This window comes from Elephantulus edwardii, unplaced genomic scaffold, assembly GCF_000299155.1.
Source record: "Elephantulus edwardii isolate Elephantulus edwardi_28Jun2011 unplaced genomic scaffold, EleEdw1.0 scaffold00019, whole genome shotgun sequence".
NCBI lineage: Eukaryota > Metazoa > Chordata > Mammalia > Macroscelidea > Macroscelididae > Elephantulus > Elephantulus edwardii.
Window position 1 is genome coordinate 28,011,429 of NW_006399769.1, and position 7,511 is coordinate 28,018,939.

The 7,511-nt window shown below is 38.7% G+C and overlaps 1 pseudogene; it reads right to left on the bottom strand.

Moving 5' to 3' along the window:
* Window positions 1-6,293: 6,293 nt before the first annotated feature.
* Window positions 6,294-6,782, bottom strand: LOC102846991 (annotated as a pseudogene).
* Window positions 6,783-7,511: the final 729 nt, after the last annotated feature.

Below are 7,511 nucleotides of genomic sequence, written 5' to 3' on the forward strand. Positions count from 1 at the left end.
GGATCCATCTGACATCAGCAGTGATATCCCTAGTTCTATGCACTTCTTATTCTGGACTCTTGTCATACAGATAGTGCTTACGCATATATTCCTTTTAAACAGTTCTTTCTTTCAGCTGTTCCAGTGCAGTATTCATTAGTTATCCCCTCTTCTCTTAGTTACCCCCAACCCCCATGTCAGTCCTGTTTTATAACTGTGGTGTTATGCAGTATTTGCCTTTTTGTGACCTGAGATATTTCACTCAGCATAATGTTCTCCATGGTCATCCATGTTGTGTAATGTTTTATGAGTTCCTTGTTTTTCAGTGCTGGGTAGTATTTCATTGCGTGAAAAAAAAATATATATATACACACACCTCCCATTGTTTTTCTTTCCATTAATTTGTTGATGGTCACTTGGGTGGTAGCTTCCATCTCTATTATTGTGAATGATACAGCAGTAAGGATGGGTGTGTATTTACCTGTTTGGGTGGCAGTTCTGGTTTCTTTAGAGTATATTCCTAGTAGTGGAATTGTTGGGTCAAATGATATTTTTATTTCCAACTTTTTAAGAAAGTGCCATGCTGCCTTCCATACTGGTTGCACCACTTTATACTCCCACCAGCAGTGAATAAAAGGTTCCAATCTCTCTACAACCTCGCCAGCATTTGTTGTTTGCTGCTTTTCTGAACTTTGCTGCTGTTACTGGGGTGTGTGATGATATCTCATATTTGTTTTTATTTACATCTCTCTGAGAGCTAGAGATTTTGAACATTTCTTCATTTGTTTGTTTACTATCTGAATGTCTTCTTTGGCAAACTGTCTATTCACATCCTGTGCCCCCTTTGTGATTGAGCTTTTCCCCGTTTTTCTTGTTGAGATGCTGGAGTAGTTTATTAGATATAAGGCCCTAGTAAGACATATCTTTACCATTCCCCGCCCCCCCCCAAGTCTGTGGCTTTTTTTTTTACCCTGATGGAGAAGTTTTTTGTTGTGCATAGGGATTTGATTCTTACAAGGTCCCATTCATCTATTTTACTCTCTCCTTGTTATAGGTTTTTCAATACTCTTGTGAAGACTGTTCATATTGTGGATTAGGACTTCTAGAGTTCTTCCAAACTATTATCTGATAAAATTTATAGTCCTTGGTTTTACTATTAAATCCTTGATCCACTTTGAGTTGATTTTGTATGGTGTATGGTGTGGGTCTTTCTTAAATTTTCTACAGTTTTCCAATTTTGTCAATGCCATTTGTTAAAGGCTTTTATTTTCCCAGCTAACTAATTTCATCTTTTTGTCAAAAATTAGTTGAACATAAATAGATGAACTAATTTTTGGGTTCTCAATTCTATTCTGTTGATCTGTGTACTTTTTAGTGTACCAGTACCACGCTGTCCTGGTACCATGGCTGTGTAGTAGGATTTGAGATCAGGAAGTGAGATGCCTTCTTTCTATCTTCTCCTTTTTCATGAGTTCTTTACTTACTTGGGGTCTCTATCCATTCCAGATGAGTTTGGAAATTGCCTTTTCCATTTTGTTGATGAATGGAATTGGTATTTGTATTGAGATTGCATTGAATTTATAGATTGCCTTTGGTAGAATAGAATTTCACAATATTGAGTCTTCCTAACCATGAGCATGGTATAATTTTCCATTTTTCCAGCTCTCTTTTTGTGTCTTACAGTAATGTTTTATAATTTTCTTTGAATAGGTCCATATTCTTTCTAGTTAGATCTAATCCCAGGTATTTACTCTTGTGTTTAGCTATTGTGATGGATATTCTTTCTCTATTTCTGTATTCTCTTCGTTATTATAGAGAAATCCAGTTGATATTTGTATGTTGCTCTTGTATGTTGATCCTGATACTTTGCTGAATTGGTTGACTGTGCCCAGCGGTTTTCTTGCAAAATTTGTAATTTCTTGAGAGATTCTGTTTACCATTTCATGACAACATTGAACAAATCGAGTTCTGTGTAAACAATATTTGTTTTAAGGATTAGATTCATACATGTTAGTTGTTGTTATGTGCCATTGAGTCGTTTGCGACTCATAGCGACCCTATGCACAACAGCCCTAAACCCTGCTCTATCCTGCACCAACCGCACTGCCTCTGACACACCCATCCCGATTACCCCAATCACCAAGTTAATCCATCTCATAGAGGGTCTTCCCCTCCTGTGCCGTCCCTCCACCCTCCCAAGCATGATGTCCCTCTCTAAGGACCCGTTCCTCCTGGCAGCATGTCCAAAGTATGTCAGACGAAGCCCCAGAATCCTTGCCTCCAAGGAGTAGCTTGGTTTAATCCTCTCCAAGATGAATCTGTTTGTTTTCCTGGCAGTCCATGGTACATTCAGTACTCTTCTCCAGCACCACAGCTCAAAAGCATCCACTCTCCTTCTGTCCTCCCTAGTCATTGTCCAACTCTCTGATCGGCCTGTATCAGGCACACCTTAGTCTCCAGAGAGACACCGTTGTTCCTGAGTACTTTAGAGAGGTCCCAAACAGCAGACTTTCCCATCGTGATACGCTTTTTGATTTCCTGACTGCTGGTGCCAAGAGTGTTGACTGTGGAGCCGAGCAAACTGAAGCTGTGAACAATCTCAGTCTCTTCGCCATCCATCCTGACGCTGCCAATTGGTCCAGTGGTGAGAATCTTTGTCTTCTTGACATTGAGCCTCAGTCCATACTGAAGGCTGCAGTCCCTGACCCTTCACATAGTAAGAGATTAAACAAGACAAAAATCCTTAGAGTTACCATTCTAGTTCAAAATATAGATGTATAATATCTCAGGTAAATGCTAGGAAAAGTAAAAGAAAAATTCTTCTGTTGGACTCCTGTCATGACAAAAATACTTAATCACATATCCCTTTTAAACCGTTTTCTCCCTCATCTGTTTCAATGCAGTATACATTATTCAACCCATCTTTCTCAGTCTCCCCCCAATTCCCCAACACCTGCTTTACAACAGTGTCATCATAAAGTATTTGTCCTTTTGTGGTCAAGATAAGTCACTCAGCATAATGTCCTCCAGGGTCAACCATTTTGAATAATATTGCATGAGTTCCTTGTTTTTCAATGCAGCATAGTATTCCATTATATGAATATACCACAGCTTCTCTATCCATTGGTTTGTTGATTGGCACTTAGGTTGTTTCCAACTCCTTGCTATTGAGAACAAAGCTGCAATAAACATGGGTGTGCATTGAGCTTCTTTTTTGTATCACTTGTTTGTCATATTCTCATTGCAGTTAATGGGACTGTGTAAAATACTATTTTTATCCTTTCCTCATTTTAAAAATGTGAATATGCTAACATTTAGTATAACATTTTTTCCCCAATTTTGTGATAGACCACTGCATAGGCAGACATAATTTTCTTCATTTATAGCAGATAAAATATGACAGACTCTTTAGCCAGAGCTCTTGTAGTTTAATGGTAAGGAATTGTGCTGCCAGTGCAAAGGTACACAGTTCAACGGATGGGCGGTCAGCTACCATGAGACTTATTGCCTCTCAAAACCTACTGGAAGATCAGCTGTAGGTTGGTTTTAACTCAGCAGTACACAACAACAACAAACAACAGTGGCATGGCTTTACTCTTTATAAGAATTTCATCAGAAACTTTGTCAGTACCAATACTGTTGCCATTGGGTTGATTCCAGTTCATTGCAGCTTCTGTGTATCAGTTTAGAACATGCTCCATAGGAATCAATCAACTTCTAGAAAATTTTTGTACCTTCTAGTATCAAATATTCTTTCTTTTATTCTTTAACAATTTATTGTGATATATATTGTTAGGTGCTACTGAGATGATTCCTACTGATCATGGCCCTATATATATAGCAGAACAAACAGTGTCTTGTTCTTTTCTTTCTCACAATTGTTGGTATGCTTGAGCCCATTTTTGTAGTTACTGTTGCAGTGTATAGCATTGCAGATCTTTTTCATTGATCCTCTGCTGAGTGTAATGCCCAGATAATGTGAGGTGAAACTTCACCATTGTATTTTTTTTTTTTTAAATCTGTAGCAAAAGACTTCTGTGTGGTCTTGGTACATCTTTAAAAATTTTCTTTTATGTTGATTAGTATACAAAGTTCTTATATATTGTTTCATTCATATACATTTTGCTTCACACATTCTTTCATTTATATATTGTATTTCATAGGCTCATTACCAATACATTGTGTTTTATAAAATTACAAGGAAACCTACATCTTGAGTTTCTTAGATCTTGGTTAGCATGAGGAGCAGCACCCTTTTGATTTTCATCTTTATTCTGTCTGGCAGACAGTTAACACATAGTTCTTCCCCTGGGCCAGTGAGCCTCTGGTGTCACTAGTGTGCGAGTCATCAGCCATTAACTGAAAGACTGATGGTTCTCTGGAGCCAGTGATGCCTTGTAGGAAAGGGCCTGATCTACACTTGAATGATCACATCCATTAAAACCCTCTGGAGCTCAGTTCTATTCTGAAGCACATGGGGGGGTCAAGGCGAGTCAGAATTGACTCAATAGCAACTCTTTCTTCTTCTTTTTAAATCTTCCCTACAACATTCATTCATTAACTTATTTATTTATTAAAGTTTATAGAGAACTTGGATTTTCATTCACTGATGTGTCAAATGTGATAATGGTTACACATGGTGGGCAGTGTTTGGTGGAGTTCCCTGATTAAAACAAGCTTGGAAGCAGGAGGGGCATCCACTTCTGAAATAGCTTGTCTCCAGAAACCCTATGAATGTGGAGAAATGATGAAAGTTATACAAGTGTTCAGGTCTTTCGTTACTAGGGTCACTATGACTTGTCTGTGATTTGATGGCACTTAACAACAATAACAAACAATATAACATTCTTATAACATTAATTTAAAAAATTCATTGTACATTTATAACATTAATTTTTAATATCTGTATTCACATTCTACACACTTGTTTACTTAATCTTTAATCCATTAATCTTTCCATCCTACACTTAACTGCCCTATCCTTTAATAAATGCTGCTCTTTTGACCTTTTGTTGGTTTTTCTAAAAAGTCAGTGCCTACCTGTCACCTTATAGGCCTGTCTGTTATTTAGCTATGGTAGCTTAGAGGTATGAAGTTGTACTGCCACCCCTAAAGCAGGCAGTTCAAATCTACCAGCTCCTCCACTGGAGAAATATAAGCAATCTCCTCCTGTACAGTTTACAGTCACTTGAAAACCCTGCTGTAGGGTAAGTTGTGAGTCAGTTCAGATCCCACACAACATAACAATTGCATTGTTTAACTGAAAGTTAAGACATAGGGTTGAATTTTTTTCTTAGGTTTAAAGAGTGACTAAGGCCCTAGTCAGAATAGCAAAATTTAATAGAACAGCAAGCAACAAATGCTGGTGAGGTTGTGGAGAAAGTAGAACCCTTATTCACTGTTGGTGGCAGTGTAAAATGGTGCAACCACTGTGAAAGGTGGTGTGACGCTTTCTCAAAAAGTTGAAAATAGAGATAACATTTGACCCAGTAATTCTACCACTGGGAATATACTCCAAAGAGACCATAACTGACATCCAAGCAGAAATATGCACGCCCATGTTTATTGCGGCTTTGTTCACAAAACCAAGGAGTTGGAAACAACTTAAGTGCCCATCAACAAACGAATGGATGGAGAAGCTGTGGTATATTCACACAATAGAATACTATGCTGCATTGAAAAACAAGGAACTCATGCAATATTACTCAAAGTGGATGACCTTGGATGACATTATGCTGAGTGAAGTATCTTGATCACAAAAGGACAAATACCACATGGTGACACTGTTGTAAAACAGAACTGACCTTGGGGTTGGTGGGAGACTGAGAAAGATGGGTTTAATAATGTATACTGCATTGAAACAGATGAGGGAGAAAACTATTTAAAAGGGATACGTGATTAAGTATTTTTGTCATGACAGGAGACCAGAACGAAGGCTGCATAGTGGAGTGGACCTAGGGTGAGGGATTGTAAAACAATGAAAGAATTTTTCTTTTACTTTTCCAAGAGGGTAGTGTACAAGAGGAGAGGGGTAGGAGGGGAGAAAAGTGCAACAATGAATGAATAGAAATCCAAAGTCTGTGTAAATTTTCATTGAAATTAATAATAAATTTTTTTTTAAAAAAAGAGTGACTGAGGGCCACCATAGTCTTGTGGCTAATACCAGTCTATATTAGACCAATAAGCCTGACATTTTTAAATGATCTTCAGTTTTGTGCCACATTTACCCTTACTCTATTCAGATTTTATTAACTAATTTTTTTTTTTTAAAGACTAAACACCTTAATATGTGTGCTTAAAGGGGAAGGAGGAGATTATTTGCCTTTCCATGCCTTGATTTTCCTCAATTAGAATTCTGGCTCCTTCCTCTCTAGCACATAGCCTTCTGTGCGGGCACACTGGCCTGGCCTGGAAGTGATACATGCAAGAAGTTTGTGCTGCTGGAACTGCTCCTCCAAAAGACTGTTGATTTTTATATAATTTTTTTCCCCTTTCATCATGCTTTCTCTGAATATTTTCTGATTGTTTTTTGTTTAAAGTTTCTGCCTCCTTAGGTATCTGCTTGATCTCCTTGTTGAGAGCCAGGGACGGTGCAGGTGGGACTCATACCACTGGTGGTATGATGGGCTGCCAGTGAGCATGATGTAATTCTTCACTAGGGTCTTGATTCAGACCAGCTCATTATTGGAGGCATTGCAGACAACATCCCTTATCCTCGTTTTGCAACTCAGAGCCCCAGGAGAAGTTTCCCCCATCCAGTCTTGGGGCTGGTGCTTCTTGTTGCCTCCTCTCACACGAATAGTGTGTGTGTGTGTGTGTGTCCACACACACACACACACACACACACACATACACATATATCAAGGGCCAGTCTTAGTATTGGCAGCTAGGTATCCCAACTCATACTTCCACTTCTTGTGGGAGGGCATTTTCTTCCCCTAGTCTTGTGGCACTTGTGTCAGTTGTCCCAGGAGAGGCCAGTTGCACCATTACTGGCTGGAAAAAGCTATCCAGAATCTTCTACTGTGATTCCTTTTACAGTAGTTAGTGGTGGTGGCTGGACACCATTCTATTCTATTTTTTTAAAAAATTTATTTTTCATTTCAGTGAACATCTACATAGATTTTGGAATTCCATTCATTCATTGTTGCACCCTTCTCCCCGCCCACCCCACTCTTTGCTCCTCTCCTTGAAAAGCAAAACCAAAACTCCCTCATTGGTATACAATCCCCCCCGTACATCCCCCAACCACACCCCCAACCCCAAATATAATCCACTCTGCAACCCTCATTCCGTACTCTTACGATAAACATAATGCCCTGAAATATAATACTTTTAAACTATTCTCTCCCGCATAGACGTCAATGCTGTAAACATATTTCATCCAGTTTTTCCTCAGTCTCATTCTACAACAGTGGCATCATATAGCATTTGTCGCTTTGTGACTGAGATACCTCACTCAGCATAATGTCCTCCAGGGTCACCCATTTTGAATAATATTGCATGAGTTCCTTGTTTTTCAATGCAGCATA